This window comes from Fundulus heteroclitus, chromosome 3, assembly GCF_011125445.2.
Source record: "Fundulus heteroclitus isolate FHET01 chromosome 3, MU-UCD_Fhet_4.1, whole genome shotgun sequence".
Lineage (NCBI taxonomy): Eukaryota > Metazoa > Chordata > Actinopteri > Cyprinodontiformes > Fundulidae > Fundulus > Fundulus heteroclitus.
Window position 1 is genome coordinate 39,789,992 of NC_046363.1, and position 20,260 is coordinate 39,810,251.

Here is a 20,260-nt window from a genome sequence, read left to right on the forward strand (position 1 = left end):
AACAAGCCTTCAGTTAAGGAATTCAAGTGTCTCTGCCTGCTCTCAGTTATGAGTTTATTTGTGCCTGCTGAATTTCTGGAGGCTGCCAGTGTGTTTTCAACCAAAATCACGCAAATTGCGAGCAGGAAAAACGCCAGAACTCCTTCTCCCACTCAGTTTTTGCAAACACAAGATGTATCCCTTGGTAAACACCTGCTGCAGAACATATCCTGTTGCTGCAAGACAGAAATGTAGACAGAACTGAGGCCATTACATGCGAGAAATACCAGACGATGGAAGGAGATAGAAAAACGCTTTTAGTCAGGGCGTTGCGCCATAGCAGGTTTCTGAGGGATTAATCAGACAAGTTCTCCAAGGACTGTCCTCACCCACAAAGGTGCTGATGTAAATCTTGAGTAAAAGCCAGAAAACCAACCATACTTTGAGAAAATTTTATTTAATTTATTTTAAAATCAGTACAGTGAAGCCACATTTAAATTTGTAAAAAATAAAAAAGGACTTTGAAATGTCCTTAGATTAATGCCAATCCCTACTGTAAATAATATGTGAAATTATATATTTTCATTACATATCAGACAATGTTAAGATGAATAAAAATAAAATTCACTTTTCAATCACCACTAATTAGGAGGGGGAAAAATCTATCTGAACCGACTTGGTCCTGTGTATTCCCATTGGTGTCTCTTGAGGGTTTATGGGCACACCCTTACAGAAGGAGGCCCTAGGAAAGACCTAGAACTAACTGTAGGGACTAATAATAATAATAATAATAATAATAATAATAATAATAATAATAATAAATATATATAACCCTTTTAAACTAGAAACGCCTCGGCATTCCTCAAAAGGAGCTGGAGAAAGTGGCTGGTGGGACGGACGCCCGCGTTTTCCCTTGGGACGTGTTACCTTTCATACTGATGAGCTGAAGAGACTAGATCAAGGGAAGGGAAACTGTAATGCAAAAGTAAACAAACAACTATGTTCTGAGGCCCGCTTCTAATTTTTTAATGCTAGAGGGAGGGTTGACAAGCTGACACAGACATTGAAAATCAACAGGTTTTGTTACCACAATATAATCAGCTGTCCACAATCCATCTAATGCAGGGATGGGCAACTTCCATGATAAAGAGGGCCACTTTTTTTCAGCATGACCATTGGAGGGCCACATGATCACGCACTTCAAATAATTGGATATGAAAGACACTACAAATTATTCTCAATAAGAACAAATTTTAGATGAATTTATATCTGTATGTTTACTGCACCAACATATAACTATTTTCTGCATATTAATGCATTTTAATATGTCCTTAATCAAAAGAAAAACCGTTTGCTTTAAAAAAAAGTTGCAAAAAAGGAATTTAAACTCCTATCAATGCATTCAGGAGCATGGGTCATTTCATATTTACAAGGAAAGAGGCATAAAACGGAACAGAACTTAACTCAAACAATAATGTGTCTATCCAGAAACAGTGTGGGCTTTCTTACAATACTGAATGCTCTATAATTGTATTTCTGTTAATTTGTTGATTATGCACATCTGTTAGCTTTTCTGAAAAATCTAATGTCCCATGCTCCTGAATGCACCATAGCTTTCTGGCGCTCGCGAATGCATCACACTGGTCTGTGAACGCGGTGCTGTGTAGATCCACATTTGATCTTCGGCTTAAGACAAAGCTTTGCAGTTTCAAAACTCACGTCGGCTCTCACGGTTTATTGTTGTGTGTGAATGACAAGAGACTAAAAAAAAAATTCCCCATGTCCGTACTTCTTCCCATTTTGTCTGAAAAATGTGACTTTCTCGGTCAAGTTTTCCCTTTATGCCACTGTTAGTGGCCATGGCTCTTGACTTTCTTCCTCGCTGTTGCAAAGCGGCCCGTGCCCGCTATTGTTTGGGTACGGCCCCCTATCTGTCAAAAGTATAATTACAAGTTGTTTTTTTTTAATTACTATTATTAAATTATTATTGATCTATTTGCGGGCCGCACTGAGGGATGACGAGGGCCGTGTGCGGCCCCCGGGCCGCCAGTTGCCCATCCCTGATCTAATGTATAGGATTGGAAGCCAGATCAAGACATTTGCTGTCAAACAAAGCTCCATACCTCTGTCGTTGGACTACTGTCTGTGGTTTTATGTCAGCCGAAGTTAGCCACAGAGCCATGAAGCTAGTTTCTGAGCAGCCAGGTTTTAGAAATCACAGCCTATTAATCAGGGAATAGCTTGCAAAATGTTTTCCCCCATATCCTTGAAAACCAATACTGTGTCAGCTGTGTCATGCGACCGGGCCTTCGCACTGCACTCGCATATCAACAATGGTCTCTGGGGGAAAAGTGACGTAGAACACAGCTGAAGCAGTCATCGAATCTGATGACGGTGAAAGCAGAAGAATGCTTTGAACGATTAGGTGAAACCACATTCAAATACGTTCTGAGCCATACTGTCAACAAGTCATGTCAAATACAGAGTCAACATGTCGCAAGACGAACACGTCAGCAAACTGATCCACATGAAGATCGCCGTTAGCTAGAACATGAGTTTATCGACGGCTCCAGCCTTACGTCTTCAGTCAGATGTATGTAGAAACTAAATATGTGCATTTATGGTTATATTGTAAAGTATTATGCTAGCTTTCTGATAAGATGAATAACTAGTGTTTAATATTTTCACAAATTAGGAATGAAAAATCTATTTAAACTATCCTGGCCTGGTGTGAAAGTATAATTGCTTTCCTGTTAAGCTATGATTAAACATATTTTCTATATCTATATCTATATATATATATATATATATATATATATATAGATATATCTATATATATATATATATCTATATATATATATATATATATATATATATATATATATATCTATATATATATATATATATATATATATATATATCTATATATCTATATATATATATATCTATATATATATATATCTATATCTATATATATATATCTATATATATATCTATATATATATAATATATAGTTGAGCTCCCCTCTCCTGAGTGTGAGTTTCTGTTTATGTCCATCTGTACCTGCAGACATCTTTGCGTCACTGGAAGATAAACAGGCCCAGTTTATTTCTTCACAACTGTTGATCTGATCAATCCTACAAACAAAACTGTGAAAGGTGACATCAGATGTTTGTGACGCAAACCCCTTCTACCCCTGGCTTCCTTGGTATCATCCTTTTCTTCACCACACATCTGCTCCCAACCTGGTCAGCAGAGAATGTGTGAGATAACGCACAGTGCACACAAACACGACAATTCAGATCAAACGCAGCCTTGCAGCAGTCGAGTCTGTGCGGATGCTATCTTTTGTGATGCGGAACATGCGACTCGGGAAAACCACGGCGAAGGACAGCGAGGCAGACAGGTAATCCAGGATTACAGCACCAACTTGTCATTTTGTGGATGTGTTATTCCTGCTCGGTAGTCTTTTTTTATGAAACATGGGGCGCAACCCCATCTGTCTGCTCCAAACTCTTCTCTGGCACCCATCAATGATGCACCGTGGACCAGCATAAACAATGAGATAATGAGCTCTTGTTGCCTTGTCAACGCCATCCTTTATTTTACCTCGGCAGCCACATGCTTAAGCTCTTGTTTGCATGTCATGAGATCCTCGGTAAACAAAATACCTAGGAGGTTTATTCCATTTCCTATTGTCTAATAATACCTAAAACATACCATTAGATTTCAAACCTCCAGCAGTGTGTTTGCTTCTGCTGGATGAACAATGAATCTAGGTTATGATGAAGAAAAAAAGAGCCCTTCTTGGTCTGTAAAGGTAGAGATTCACATGCAGTATTAAAGCTATAGTTGGTAATCCTGTTCAGAAACACTTTTTGTTATACTGGGTAAAATCATCTTTCCTTCCTGGAAGTAGTAAACACATCATGTATTTCATCCTGCTCTCACCCTCAAGTTCCGAGGGGGTTCATCGTATTTATTGATTGTCCCACATGCCAATCATTCTGACGCGCTCACGTAACACCAGTGTATATTCCTTTATAGTTTCAGCTTGCATGCTGCGCACCGCTAGTGTTTATGTATCCGGTTAGCAAAGCGGTTAGCTTAGTGGTTAGCCCTTCATTGTAGCTCCGCTGCTCTCACCGTAGACTTTGAACATGGCTGAGAGCCGCAAGAAGCAAACTGCATTCATGTTTATGAGAAGAAGAGGAAGGCCTCAGGACAAAGCAATAAAGTGATCCCCCTGAAGAGTGGAAGAACAAGGTAAGCTGGTCTTGCGCAGCTTACCTTGGGGTAATATCTGTAAAAATCGGCGACCCTAGCTTTAATGTACTGCAACAATAAAACTACTAAACTGTCTTATTGAATAAATGCATGATCATGCACTCCTGAAATGAAAATATTACACAGCCTGCTGCAAGTTTTTTAGAGCACATTGGAAGCACACACAAGTCAGAAGGCTGAAATCCAGAAAAATTTGAGTAACTTGAAAGTAACTCAAATTAAAACTGAAATTCAATTAAATGCAAATGTATACATAACTGGATAAAAACAAGTTTTAAGTAATAATAGTTCTTGCCAGCAGATAAATGATAGAATTATCTGGAGAGAATAAGTTATTATTATTATTATGAATTTCTGCAAAACTATTGATGAAAATTGCAATACTGTTAAATTAACTTACCTTTTTCTCTTTTCTTTCAATAACACTTCACAATGGCAGAGCAAAATATTGTGTTCTGTTAGTCATTTGCAACTGCAGTATTGCACACACTGATAGGGCGGTTCAATATATTTTGCTGCTCCAACCATTGTTATTATTTTGTAATGAATTATTTTAGAATTAATTTAAAAAACTGGGACAAAGAGTTGAAAAATTGTCAGAATAACAGACCAACTCACGTACGAAGCGTCCAGATAACCATGGCAGTGGAGCTTTCAGACAGTCAAAGAGACACCTTGATGGACATTTGTAGTGAATTACAACAAGCCAACACCTTCTTCAGTGACAACATCGATTGCTTAAACAAATGGGTGGCTCCTCGTACCCGTTTTGTTCTACAATGTTTTTCATTCAAATGGCGCTGTCTGGCTGCTGCATTGAGCTCAATTATGACTTAATGACATGAATATGCCTCCAATACTTCGATGAGGAAGTCTGTCCTCACACACACTTTGTGAAGTACTTGAAGTCTTTAAGACGAGTCAGGATGTTAGATGAAAAATACAAGTCAGCGTTCACGCACAGAGCCTGCTCTTATTTCGTTCCAGACGCAACTATTATAATGATAATAATCATAATTATTATGATACTATCACAGATTGCTTAGTTGAGCAGGATTACTGCAATATGTGTGAAGTCTTAACTCTGATTACGTTTGGAAATCAGCTCCTCGCTGCACATAGGAGTCACGGTTTAGGGGGAATTTCATGTATCTGAACATCATGAGATTGTCCCAGGGGATAGCATTGGGACGGCTCGATGTACGGTTCTTCCTGGTTTCCCTGCTCTTTGTTTCTCAGTAACGCTGGGGCCACTTCAAAAATAATTTCCCTGGGCAATCTGTTATGCTGCTGTTTGTGGACAGGTGTGATTGTCTCCACCTTAGCAATCCAAACACCTGTATAGTTAACAATTACTCTGCTGATCCCACCCCATCTTATTTTTTTATGAGAACGAAAAAGCTTGTAAGTTGATTCACATGCATTTCATGCACCTCGGTGCACACACCGATGCACATTAACATCTGACAAAAACAGAGGAATATTCACAGTTTACATCTGACTGAGTTTGTTTCCATTATTTTCGAGGTGTGTTAAGTAATTGTATGAGGCTAAATATGATTCCATTTCTTTGTACGTTATCCCATAACACCTCAAACTCGTTAAAAAACATGAATGGAAACTGAATGGAGTAATATTTCAGTGGATTTGGATGAGTTTTAGCACTTTGTGGTTTTATTTGGCAGTTAAAAAGGTTTATATAGCTGCTGTACATTTTCATGGCAGGTCAAAAATGTGCGTGGATTACCGCAAACTTTTAGGAATGATGTATGATTAATGTATAAGATGTATTAATGTATAATGTATATTAATGTATAATGTATAAGATAAGATAGGCTTTATTGTGAGATCAATAAAGCCTATCTTATCTTATACATGCCAAATCTGCTGTTAAACATGGCGACGCAAGTTTTTTGTGCGTGTACACGCTTCATACAATAAGTACCCAGAACAGGAACATACAGAAGTTTATAAAAGTTTGACTGTATTCAAGTTGTTTAATTGCATCAAATACAAAAATGTTTTAGTCGGACTCTGTATTAATTACTTTTAAATTAGTCTTCTGTCATGACTATGGTTCCTACCAATTTGCATATCTGTGAATGAATACGTGTGCATTCCTGAATAGGATTAGGATAATGTGGCTGTAGTGTAAAGCACTTCAAGTGGTTGGTAGGATTTGAAAGTAGACTAAATTTAGTCCATTTGCCAGTTTACTTTGACTTTTTAAAATCAGTTTAAGGTGAAACAACAACTTGCAATTATTACTTATTTTACTTTTAAGGAATGTTTTCAGTTGCAATCTCTATGACAATTAAACACATTGTGTTAGTATTGGGTAAAGTTATACAATTTGGTGAAAATTAAAACCCTGGGCCAAAGAAAATACAAGTTTTAGAGTTGAAGTATATGAGAGAGAAAAAGACATGATTGCTGATTTTTTTTCCATGGAACTGTGAAACAGGTAATTTCATCTAAATTCAAAGCGGTGGTTTTTCATGTCAAATTAAGTAAAGACAAATGTTACAGGTAAACGCTTTCTGTCAAGGCTGTTTCACAATTATCTCAGGTGAGACTTCTGTCTCTTAATAATTAAGTTTAAAAACCACAGGAACCATGAAAAAAATTTGCCGAAGTCAATGTGTCTGTGTCTGATACATTTTCTTTCTTTGGTTCGTGTGTTTTTTTAAACTTAATTATTAAATTCACAATGTTCCAAACTGAGAAATAGAGAAAAAAACACTCACTCAGTGCCACAAATTAGCAGGTAAATATAGGAAATCCCATTTTATCCATCGTTTATCCACACTGGCAAATCTTCTTCCGTTTCAACAAAAGTTCTCTAGTCTGTGTTGCACCAACACTTGGATGTTTGTTCTAAGGAGCAGTCACACCACATTTCTGGTTGTCATCTGCATGTGCATCTGATCCTGTAGAGTGACATTCTCTGGGTTTGTGTCACAAAATGTCTTCTTTACATCCAACTACATAAAAAGCCAAGTCAATGGGTTTTGTTTGGCAGACAGACAGACCGCAACATGTAACTGCTACGTAAAAAGGTATCGTAAGTGTTTGTTGCTTTAATAAAACATAACTGCTTAGGGGGGCAACGTAGAGCTATGATTAGGACATGAGCATAAGTGCTAGAAAAACAAGAAAAAAATATGGGTTAGTCTGGGTTAGTCTAGGTTATTTACCAGGGAACCCTTTGGCAGCAAGATGCATTGTATCGTAAAGATAATGTATTCGGGGCAGTTAGATTGAGTAATACTCTGCTGCAAACTGTTGAATTTTCCGATTCTTGTAAATATTATTTTGACCAATAAGTCAAAGTTTGCGTTTTTTAGTTAATATACTTCTAATGGAGGGAGTGACATGATATTCACACCAAATGTCAGGAACAAGCCAAGTAAAACTAAAAAAAATTATACAGGTAAGTGATATAGATGGATGTTGAATGACAGATAACAGGTGATGAACACTTCTAGAAAATACTCTGTAGAGAAGCAAAGAAAGCAGCCAAAATTACAGATGCATTCCTAAACTTCTAAGTGCTTCTATGAGCATCATTGAGAACATATTTCATGAGTGAGAATAACATCATCTTGCAATACATTGTCCAAAAGGCTGCCAATTGTCCAGTGATTTTTGTCTCAAGGGACCAATCAAAGGTAGGAAAGCTAACCTTTCACCTGGTCTGGTAAGAGGAGTTAAATAAAAATAGTTTTACATTGGTTAAAGTATTAAAGTATAGAAAAAACACTTCAATTTGGCCTAACTGCGGCAAGAGAAAGCTGTTTAGATAAATATCAGTAGAACAGAAATGTTCGATAGAGGTCTGTAAAAACCTCGACCCAATGGATGTTGTAATTCAGGACGTGTGCATGAAATTGTGTTTTTTCCAAAAAAGTTGGTTTACTTTGGCCAAATCCCAGTTGAAATCATGGTAACTGGCTGTAAACCTCAAGCTGTAAATACCAAATGCCAGTCAAAGTTCTTGTCTTCAAACTGCTAAAAAGTCTTATGTCATTTGCATGAGTCATGGCAGTTAAATGAAGCAATGATCTGACCCCTTAATGTGTCTTTGGAGGGTTTGTTCAATAACGACAGAAGCTCAATCCTAAGTAAACATAGTGGCTTGTGGCAGGTTAGGCCAGAGAGGGCATGAGGTGGTGTTTACACCCACGGCCAAGCCTTGGCCTGTGGTTTGGAACAGAGATTCACGAAATTCTGCCAGGCCTGGCGTGGTTTCTGTCCTACTCGGTTTGCTAATAACTGTCCAAGTGCGGAGGCTCTCATTTGTCGGCTCGGCTGATGCCCGCACCAGAAAGATCAACCCCTCTCCTTCGTCCTTTCCTGTACCATCATTAAAAAGTGCAGTGTGCTATGAATACACCAAAATCCAGATCTAAACATATTAAAGATTGAAAATACATTAAAGATAGTAGAGACAACACCACACAGGTGGTGAGCTGTTTGTATAGGTGAAAACCTTTAGTCATTACGAAAAGAACAGTTCTGATTGCTTTCTCCGAGTTTGGCCTTTGAGCTCCGAAAACAGAATCCAAAAGAGGAAAAGTTACATCTGAGGACAACAAGGAGGCAATTCAGTCTGCATTGCAAAGTAACTGGAGTGCAAGAATTAGGGGCGGAGAGTCAATTTAAAGCACCAAAGGAGTAGTGAAGATGGAGAGGGAGAAGAAATAAAGCCAAGTTAGGGAGCAGCAGTGTGAAGGGAACAGCTGAAAGAAGTTGCGTGGCCCCAGGTGAGCCCTGTGGTTGGTTATTTCACAGCCCTGTAGGCTGAATAACACTGACAGGTCAGCCGGAAGACTCGCTGCCAAGAGAAACCCTCTGTGGAAAGACCTCCAACACACAACTTCACACATACAGATATTACATTCATAGACATTCAGTTTCCTGCCTTCGCCTCAAAGCAATTTCCTTTTAAAACCTGCCACACAATAACCAGCCACTGATTGCTGACCTTTACCATTTTGTTTTATTTTTATGCATCAATCCTTTCTTTGTCTGAAGGCAGAGAAATATAGCTTCCTCACAGCTCAAAGCTGTAAACGTGCCAACATGTTATGTTCATAGCTGTGTTTTCAAATGTATAGGATACATCTGAATGTGCAGAGACCGTCTTCAGTTAAAGGAAATGAGTCGCTGTCAGCTGAAATGATTGGACCATCAAGGACAACAACTTGATGCTTTAGCCATCATTTCTGCACTAACAAGTCAATTAAAGAGAATCACAGGACTAAACGGCCGTGTGCCCACAAGAGCATGAGAACGGTGTTCTTACACAGGGAGAGCCGTTTTCATAACATGTGATAGTCACAATCATGGATAGGCAGAAATCTGGTGGGTCCCTTTCCAATTCCACAACCAAAATATCTTTATATGTATAATAAGGCTGTTTTTGCATTTTTACCACCACAGCTAAGATCCATTATTGCCATCATAGGTTCCTTAACCTTTCACAGGGTCAACAATAAGAACTCTATTGTGGGGAGTAAAGGAGCTTCGGACTGCGGTGCCGATTTCCGACAGCCTTTAATTCCGACTTCATTACATGATGGAAACACATGGATGACACAAGTCAAATGAACTACAAACTGCCCACTCTCTTCTCTCCAGACATTTCCATTGATTTCTGTGTTGGGGCTGTGGTTATACATCATGTCACACAAAGGATTGTGAGATACCTTAAGGCTTCTTAGCGCCGGTAAGAGATATTGTGGGGTTCCTAGGTACAACTAGCCGTGAGAAGAAGCTTACAGGATCCTTTTCCTACCTTCTTCCTTACTTACGTCACTATTCTGACAGCACTTATGGCGACTGCTGACGCACTTCCACTTTGGTTAAATAGTTCCTACTCTACAAGGGTATTCAGATGGAGCCAGGGACTAAAATCACCTGGTAAGGAAAACTGGATGAAGGAAAACCAGGCGGGGATTTCACTTTCTGGAGCAGGATTTATTCACCTCTGGCATGAACTCAGCATCCCTAATGCTCTAGATATCTGTCCAGATACATTTAAAGTAAAACCAACAATGCTGCCAGCTGTTGGACATATTAACGATTAATTGACTGATTGCACAAACTTTTCGTCGCCGTCAAACCATTCATTCAGGATGCTGGCTTACCTTTTAAACCCGACTATTTCAGGTCTGTCAAAATCTGAACAGGACATTTAAAAGTGGTGGGTCAGCTTTAACACATTTATTAGAGTTGCACAATATATCAAAAATAATAAATGTTTGTTTATGCAATATCAATATTGTAAAGGCCTATAAAGAATGTATTACCTGGAGGCTAATGCACACCAAGAGTCATGGATAAACCATTTGCTTACCAGTAAGATATTCAGCCTGTTGGAGTCTATTTGGAGTAAATGTCAACAACTGAGACAGATCACAGCTTCCAACATGCTAAAGATTGTAAAGTGCTGAAAGCACATGAGAAAAGTTGAAGTGAAGAAAATGGGTATTTATAGCAACTGATAGCATTGCAATATTCAAATATTGTCATACTATTGTGTAATATTTATAATATACAACCCCACATCCCCATACCATCTCAGTTGTTATACCAATCAAACTGTGGCAAGAAAAAGCATTTAAGGTCTGGCTCAAATGTTATGGTATAAAAGGAACTTTTTACAAAAACTTTTTCTGGTAACTGATCCACAAGTTAATGTGTGAGGTTTTATTTTTGTAACCTGTAAGGCTACTTCTGCCAGTGTTCCTTTGAAAAGCAATACCCTGATTTCAAGAGGTAAATAAAGGTCAGGTTAAAATGAACACAATTTTAATGGCTTTCTGGCACAGGGAGACATTCTAGCTGCTCACTGGTTTAAATCTTCTGAGGCTTTTAACATTTGTTTCAATGAGATTGGATGTTCTTTTCCCCCCTGATCATGCATGAAAATTAAGGCAGAGAGGCGTTTGCTTTGGATCCATGGAAGTGGCAACCTCGTGATGCAGAATGAATGTCTCTGACAGCGAGCCTGTTCGGCTGACGAGCAGCAGGGATGCAGGTGGGCAGGCTCGGGCTTATCTGTCAAAGCAGCCAGAAGTACACCACACCTCCTTCCTCAGGAGCGGCTACGACTCAACGACCACATGCAGAGAGAATGAGAGGGTGGCAGCATGACGGGGAGAAACAAGAGAACAGAGAGGTAGAGCTACAGCAGGTGCTGCAAGGAGATCAGAGGCTCACAATAACGCTGCAGATCCTGGCAGCTATGAAAGAGGGGTTTTGTGCATCGGTAACTATTTTGTTCTTGAGTCTAATTCCAATGGCAGGGCTTTTATTCGGATTGTAATATATAGTCTATGTGTGTATTTTTTAAATTCTCTAAAAAAGCTCAATAAAAGACTTACTTGACCTTTGTGTTTTAAACAATAGATGTTTATATATATGTTATATACAAGTACTCGACAGGGTTCGAGTACATAAGGTTGTTAACTGCATTAAATACAGCCAATATAGCAGCTTTTGTCGGAGGGAAGAAAGTGTAAAAAGGAACCTGGACCGGACCAACCACACTTAAATATCCAGCAGCAGGCAAGTGACTGCTGATGTATTTATGTTCAAGTAGAGTTTATTGTTCTGTTCCCCACCACCAATGTATTTTTGTATTTTTTCATTACCAGCCACCTCTGGTATAGATTTCTAACAAACAACAGGTTTTAGCAGGAGGTTATTAAATGGTATTTTAATTTTGGGTCATATCATCAGCCCCAAACTGGGATCAAAAGCAAAACTAATTGAAATAGAGAGCAGCAAAACATACAAATACTTTTTTTTTTGACTATCTCTATAATTCATGAGCATATTTGACTACAAAGACAAACATCAGTGTCTGATATCTTCAGTACAATGGAATTAAGTGGTTTGCTTGCAAAATGCAAGTAGGAAGGGACACAATGACAACGCTGTTAGCAAATCAACCTAGAGCGGCTCAAAACTCTTAAAACGAATCATTGAGACCTGGTGACTCAGATACTCTCTGCTGAGGATGAGCTTTGCAGGTATTTTGTTTCCTTATTATCTGAACATGGGGCAATGTGGGTCATAGCCAGCCTTATATGTCCTAATTCCAGCTATGTTTTTTCCGACATAATAATAGTACTTGCCATGACCAACAAATCAAAGCCCATCTATCTTATTTGCATGGTTTGAAGATTTGTGTCATATTTATAGAACATGAAAAAATGAAGTGGTGAATTACTAAAATTGATTTACAAAAAATATAAATTTTAAAAATTCTTCAACTATATATTTCAAAATAAGATTTGTTGGGCAAGAGCCAGTAGTTGTGGAAGAAGTTTTTTTTAAAGACATATTGCTCATTGTGGAGTGATTTTCACACTTAATAATCACTCTCAAACTAAAGTTTGTGTTTTCTTCAGTTTTCAGTGATATTTTGCCATTGCAGTAGAAAATAAATGCATTTAAGGATTTTATTTTACATATTTATAGCCAGATTGCCAGAACTTGTACGGGTGGAATACCTGGATTTTTGTGGGATGAGCAATCAGAATAAGGCTGCATTAGGTAACTTATGTAAAAATTTATTTTTTTCAAACTTTCACTATGTCTGTATAAAATAAAATATAAGATCGATAATCTGTAAAAACAACTAGACCCTTTGGGTCCTCCTAGTGGTCCCACTGCCAGCTGCAGGAATATGCCGCTCCCAGTCAGAAACAGCCAATCAGAGCCAGGGGGAACGTCTTAACAGTGTCAATCCTGCTTGTGTGAAGCCTCCCCCACACAGCGTACTGTAGTTAAAGATCAAGACTGAAGAAATAACCTAAAAACTGCCAATTTGTTGACTGTCACCTGCTCAGAAAACAATGACAGGTAAACAAAAGAAGAACAACGACGAAAAGCCAGCTTCAAAGAAAGAATTAAACCGAGCTCGAAATAAACAACGGAGCAGCACAGCGGGCTCCGCCGCGGTGACGGCACTCGGCGGGGGTGGCGGGGTGGGGGGGGTGGCGCTGCAGCACAGCAGACAGCAACGGGGGAGGGACCTGTAGAGTCTGCTTGTTCAGATTTTCAGGCCACGGTAATTTCAGAACTCCCTACTGCAGCTTTAAACTCAAATCCAGATTTTCAGAGAGTCAAGTTTTGCACCCAAATGGCGAAAGTATATCTACAACATATAGCCACTTTATTTTAATTTCAAATATCTACTAAAAGCCAAATGTAAAAAAACAACATTGTTTGTGTTTTCCTTTCGAGAACTGCCATTAATCCTTGTTCACCTTTATTTTGCCCCAGAAATACTTCCCCTTTTATCCTTCTGCATCTGTAACTCACCGTCGCTTCTGCTGCAGGATCTCACCTTGCCTGAAATTATCACCAGAGCTTCTAACGTGTTGCCTAAGATGCTCCAGGCTCTCCGATGGGGACCTCCGTTGTGCTTTTATGGGGACGTGTGAATGCGAGATTCCAGGTGTCACTTTAATTGAGACCTTGATACTGCCGTCTGAGCAAAATAGTAGGGAAGACAGTGCTACACTTGTAAGAAGAAAGCTGATTACACAGTGGGATCAATTTGATTGAAGCCCAAAACAGGGATCTGTAGTCCATAAATGTTTCATTAATGCACCCAAGTCACGCTTCCCATTAGACTGAGGGGGAAAAACATTATCTGAACAGAATAAAAAGGCCCTCTGTCCACGGCCGTCTGCTGCATATAAACAGAGCCTTCTCTTTTTTTTTCCTGCAGTGTAACAACATTACAGAGGTCCCCCATCTGATTGATGAAAGCGCCAGGTCTGCAAGTGCCTCTTTTACATAGCAGAAAGTCTCCTCTGCAGCCCACAATTCATCATCTGACAGAGGGATGGTTGCATCCATCTCAATGCATTACCCAGACAAACAAGCTGCAGTTCACACACTGCAGCCGTGAGTCCTTCAGGGTAGTGCAGACAGGCCACTGCGGGCAGACATATGCAGTTGGTACGCTCATGTTGCCCTCGACTTGCCCGCTTCACATGCATGTAGATAGATAGATAGATGTACTATCGGCATATGTTCTAAAGCACTGCAGCTGCACAGGTTTTAAAGGAAAAATCCACACTAAAAGCAAATGAAAAAAACCCCAGAACAGGGCAGTGTTTGTTGACTCTCTGAGACAGCTTTGTTGTAAAGGGGATTTCCATCAGCTTTACGCATAAAAATGTGAAACGATATATTAAAACTTCTGGTTTTTGGTCCAGTCCGGTGATGTCACGAGTTACTTTGTAGTTTTAAGATTTGATCTCTTTGAAAGCCCCGAGGTCAGCGACAGCCCATAACGTTTTCCGATTTCAATTTTAATAAAAAGGAAAAAAAAAAAAAAGAAGAAGAAAAACTTTTTTCATTTTGTTACAGCGCGTGACATAATGGAACTGAAGTGGCGGCCGAAGAAGCGTGAGGGCAGCCTGAACTTTGGAGTCACTGCTGCAGAAGTCTCATCACGCCAGCGTCGCTGCTGCTGGACGCAAAGCAGACGAGTGTCGACACGGAGCCGGGCGGCGGAAGGAGCAGCTGTTGTTTTTCTACCGCAGTCTGAACGGGCCTCGGGTCAGAATTTTCCAATGACATTTTAACTCACCACCATCCAACGCAGTCATGATCGTACACGGCTCAAAACATAAACACGCCTTTAAGCTGTTTATATTTTCTCACCATAACTAAAATGAGCCCGACTGAAATCAGCTCATGTTCACTTGCAGTGCTGATCGCACTACAAAAGGAGATTAATTTCAGCAGAAAACAAACGAAGGTATCAAATTCACAAAAGCGAGAACATCCGGCAGGATTACATTTGGCTTGCCTTCTGTTCCTTACATCTACTGAAGTAGATCTAGGTGCAACTCTTTAAAGCCATTCGGGTTGAAACCGCTCCACAAGACGTGCAACGCAGGGGATCGAGTGCAAGTCCAAATCCTCACAGAACAAAGCTGAAGTGTGTGAAAGGGCTAGAGGTTAGAATACAGCTCAATAGCAAGAATTTCTACTTTGGTGAAACATAGACGCTGAGTACAAGACGTTTCATGTAACCCAAGACCAAAGTTTTCACCACAAAGGTACAGCACGTCAGCAGAGTGCAATGGCCAATCAAGACACAAAGGTTGATGTAAAACAATGAGTTACATCATTAAAAAGTGTGCGTGTTTCAGCAATTTAATTTAAAATTCGAAACTCGTTATTAAATAAGTCAACTACAAAAAGAATGTTATAAAATGTTTATTTTTGTTAATTGTAACAAATTTGACTGATTGAAAAACCTTAATTGAGTTTTTTTAGAAAAAAATAATCACATATTACAGAAGAACAATGAAAAGTGGATTTCTAATACCAGGATTTGTTACGGCTCACATCAAAAGCAATGGAAAGACGATTGACTTAACAGCTGTCCAGCAGCCACTGACAACCTCCACAAGGGGCGTAAGCCACAAAAACGTATTGCTAAAGAAGGTGCCTCGCCACAGAGTGCTGTGTCCAGGTGTTTTAATAGAAGGTTAAGTGGAACAAAGGGCTGTTGTAGGAAAAGATGCACAAGCAACAGGGATAACCCCAGCCCTGCTGGGACCGTGAAGCTCATTCAAGAATTTAGGAGAGATTGACAAGGCTTCGACTGCGGCTGGATCTGGTGCTTCCACTGTGTCCAACTCACTTGGACAAAGTCGACGGCCAGGCTTGATATTTACAAATGGTAAAATGGTAAATGGACTGAACTTATATAGCGCTTTTCCAGTCATGTTGACCACCCAAAGCGCTGTACACTATAGCCACATTCACCCAGTCGCTCTCACTAACGCACACACATTTATACACCGAGACGCAGCTCGGTAGGCGACTTGGGGTTAAGTGCCTTGCCCAGGGGCACATCGACATGTGGCAGGGGGAAGCTGGAATCGAACCCACAACCCTCAGATTGCCAGACGACTACTCAACCCACCAAGCCACAGTCGCCCCTTTACTCAATACATTTCTGCATTACCATTACCATAAACCTTTTCATACAAAACACAGGCTAAGCTTATTACGATGAGCACATTCCAAGTCAAATGCCCAATAAGTCACAATAAAAATTTTAATGCATCTTTTACGTCTGCAGCCTTCCAAGTTAAATTTCAACAGTAATCTTTTTCACAGCCAATAATAACAATATAATAATAATCATAATAATAATGATGATAATGATAATTCCCGTTTCTAAAAATCCAACCATTCAAGTCCATGCCTTAGAGTAGCAAGGAAAAGAACAAAGACAACAGTCATTAAAGCTCCGTTTTCTGACCTACTCTGATGCACGCTTGTGCAAGCCAGTTGAATGTCAAGAGAGAAAGGGGGGGAGGGGGGGGGCTTAGGGGTCCTGCTTGACATGCCAATGTACCAGGAGTACATTTAGGGATTTGTAGTGTTAGAGAAGCACGCACCGACAACCAGCGCGCCAGCTCTAGTAGATATTTTGAATTACCTTGTGGGCCTAATATAATTATAGAGTTTGGCCTGAGTTTGACCCTTGTATTCTACACAGACATTTCCAGGATATGGGCTACAACTGTTGCATGACTTGTGTCTGGCAACTCCTTAACTCACGACAACATCAGAACATCTCATCTGGGCAAAGATAAAAAGCACCACTGCTACTATGTGGTCCACATTTCATATCAGAGGAAAATTGGAAACCGAGGTCTCAAGAGTCTGGAGAAAGGGTGAAGAGCCACAGAATGAATTCACAGACACTAAAGAAAAATTTAGACCTCAACCATTTAGCCAGTAAGCCTATATTTTCCTTTGCCGCCTTTTCCTCTTGGCACGGTGCAGGGAGGGGTTGTGGGTAATTGGCATGCAAGGTTGAGCCGAGCGGTTGGATGAGCCAGGTCCTGAGCTCGGGCACAAAGCACAACGGCTTTGCTGTAGCCACAAAATTAGTTTAAAGCTGTGATTCAGCAGCAGGCTGTGACCTGCACAATGCTACTGCTGCCATTCATAATTGCAAATCCTTTTTTCTGGCAGAACAACTGAGGCACACCATCACGCTGCACCTCCCACAGGTCGAAATGACAGGGCTTCACATGTTGCCTGATGCTATGTATACGTCTGAGTCTGAATTTGCCCATGCAAATTATAATCTCTTAGTCAGAGTCATGCTATAACTCATGAGGACATAACCCTTATCTGGTATTTAACGGTTTCTACAATTGTTTCAATCTTACATCCAGTGTAAAAACACGCACATCAGATTTTACAGTGCTACTTATTACATAAAAGACTAAGCTCAAATGGAAAAGAAGTGTGTGAAAAAACTAAATGCACCCAAGCTTCTTCCACAGTATTTTAAGGTGATATTTTATTGCAATCATTATTGCTTCTATGATTCTTTACGTAGTATTTACATATGTTATATAGACGTATTCTAAGATTCGAGATCCTATTATCCAAAGGCATCAGTTTGATGTTGAATTATTATTAGATAATTAGAAAAAGGCTAAAAACAACTTTGTTGTTTGGAATGATTGTCGAGAGAAAGCATCTTTTCTCTAAAGAAGACTAAACTCCCAATGTTGGATGGTTACATCTTAGCCAAACTGAGTCTTGTTAACAATCAAGCAATTTTATTAAAAACGGGACCGGTCACAAAGTTAATACTCACATAAAACCTTTGGGTTTTTAAAGCTAAAGGTGCTTATAAAGGCTCTCCAACTAACTGTATTTTTTGGACTATAAGGCACACTTAAAATCCTTAAATTTTCTCAAAAATTGACAGTGCACCTTATATATGATCACCGTTGTGCTTACTGACCAATTTTATGTGGTACAATGCGCTCAGAAATCGGCTAAAATGTGTAAGTACCACTATGGTTAGCAACAAAGCTGCACAATGGATATTCAGAGCATTACGGTACACTGTGTCACTACCTGATCGAAGAATATTTAATGCGCATTATAATCTGTTGCGCCTTATGGTCCGAAAAATACAGTAGTTTTTTTTTTTAACTACAGTGTTTTGTTTTTTTTTTTTGGTTTTTTTATAGCTTTCGAATGATATAGCCCTTTATCAAGTCTGACAACCCCAAAGCCCTTTACGATACATTCAGTCAGCCATTCACACCCTGCTGGTGGTGAGCTGCATCGTAGCCACAGCTGCCCTGGGGAAGAACGACAGAGACGAGGCTGCCAGACAATCGGCTCCAATGGGCCCTCTGACCACCGACAGCAGGCAAAGCCGGTGAAGTGCCTTGCCCAAGGACACAACGTCTGAGATGATCGGAGCAAGGGATCGAACCGGCAACCCACCTGTTACTGTGAACTCCTGTAGTTGCTGTTGAGTGTTTTTACACTTGCGATTGAATTTAAATCATTTGAGAACCTGATAAAGACCAAATACCTATTATGTCCTGATATGTAAAACTTTAGAGCTAAAAGAGGTTGTCCTGTTTTATTGGTACCATATGTCCACTTAAGCACTACATGTGTTTGGAGATTTTATATTGGAGTGTTTTTTTTGTCAGACATGATTCTGTTTCTTTTCCCCTAAAAAAAGTTCTGAAACAACCTTCCAGACTTGGGCCAGAATGGTAGATCATGGTGCTGATGTCTGTTATTTAACATCAGGATTCTGCTTTTTCATCCAAAACGAATTATGCAATAGATTTATAGAGTAACATGAAGCTGTCAACTTCAATGTTTAAAGATCGGCATTCAATCAAGGCAAATAAAAAACACATGATCTACCAGTGAAAGCTGCAGAGTAAGGCAAAGCTGTGCGTTTTTCCTCCTACGTGTGCTGTGTGCATCTATTAGGTTTCTTTAGGCCTTCATCCTTAAGAAAAACTAAATTCAAACATCAGCAATACAATAAAAAGGTTTCAACAAACAACTTTTGCAGCATAATTACAGTCTGAACAATTCTCATTTTATAATTTAACCTTGCAGGAAAGGTCAAGAATGCTACTTTGACAACCTTTAGAAAATGACCGTCTTTAATTAGTCTAAAATAATGTTTCCTTTTTAATCAAATATTCATGTTTGTATTGATTAAAACTCACATGTAATGGTAAAAGCATTTGCATATTTGCAGACATTTAGCTTGCAAAATAAGTCTTTTAGAAAAACAGTAATTATGGGAACACCCAGCACGACCTGAATGATATCATGCACATTACACACAAACCATTTTAGGCAAGCTAAAACAAAGTGCTCTCAAAACAGAGAGCAACTTCCTCAAATAAGCCAAAAAAGGGAATTTGTCAAGCAGACGGATCCGATATTAAAGCAGCCCTGTGAAGTGAAAGCCACTACTGACTCACCGCTCACCAGTTAAGTGCACAAGTCAACGCTGACGTTGGAGGAAGATAATAGTTGGAACAAAGGGATGTGGAGGAGCGAGGTGGGGGGTGTCAGCTGATCGAATCTTCTCATTAACTTTCCCCAGGCCTGCAGAGAAACAGAAGAGGAGGAGGGGGCAGAGGGAGGACGAATTTAATGAAGACTCCTGCAGCGAAGGTTCGTCTCGCCTAAGATGCAGCGCTGTGAATAAGCCTGCCACACAGATGGGCTGAGGGATTGATCAGTGGAATAGGCCCACAGAGACACAGGCACAGACTCAGGCTGTGTTTGGCTGAGCCAGAGAGCACAATCAAGGATATCAAAGAGGATGGCATGTCTGTGGAATTTACCACAGGTGGGTGAAAACGCCCCTTACAGGGAAACGTAATATCCAAGAGTTTAAAATCTACGCTTTATTTGAGCCGACAACGAGGAGGAGCTCTTAGACATCAAATTCAAATCCCTCAGTCATTATTTCTCTGGTGAGAAATCTCTCAGAGCGAGGAACAAAACAGTCTTTCTGAATAATCTATTATCAAAGCTTTGTTCAGCGATGAGCTCTCCCGGTTTCAGCCAACGTTCTGTGCAACACGAGTCCCCGGTTCCCTCCTTTTCACTCATGTCCCACCTCTGTTGGTTGAGGCTC

At 39.7% G+C, this 20,260-nt stretch overlaps 1 protein-coding gene across 5 annotated transcripts in view; it reads right to left on the reverse strand.

Annotated features, from left to right (window-relative positions):
• Positions 1–20,260, reverse strand: part of sema6e (sema domain, transmembrane domain (TM), and cytoplasmic domain, (semaphorin) 6E) — a 222,010-nt gene that overhangs the window by 127,547 nt on the left and 74,203 nt on the right. For 3 of the 5 annotated variants that reach the window (XM_021324749.2, XM_021324734.2, XM_021324751.2), the window contains exon 3: positions 19,596–19,722. The gene's annotated coding sequence lies outside the window, so the exon portion shown is untranslated. Of the gene's footprint in view, positions 1–7,013; positions 7,034–19,595; positions 19,723–20,260 lie in introns of those variants that run through there. The other 2 variants (XM_012879132.3, XM_036135387.1) reach the window with 2 other exon arrangements.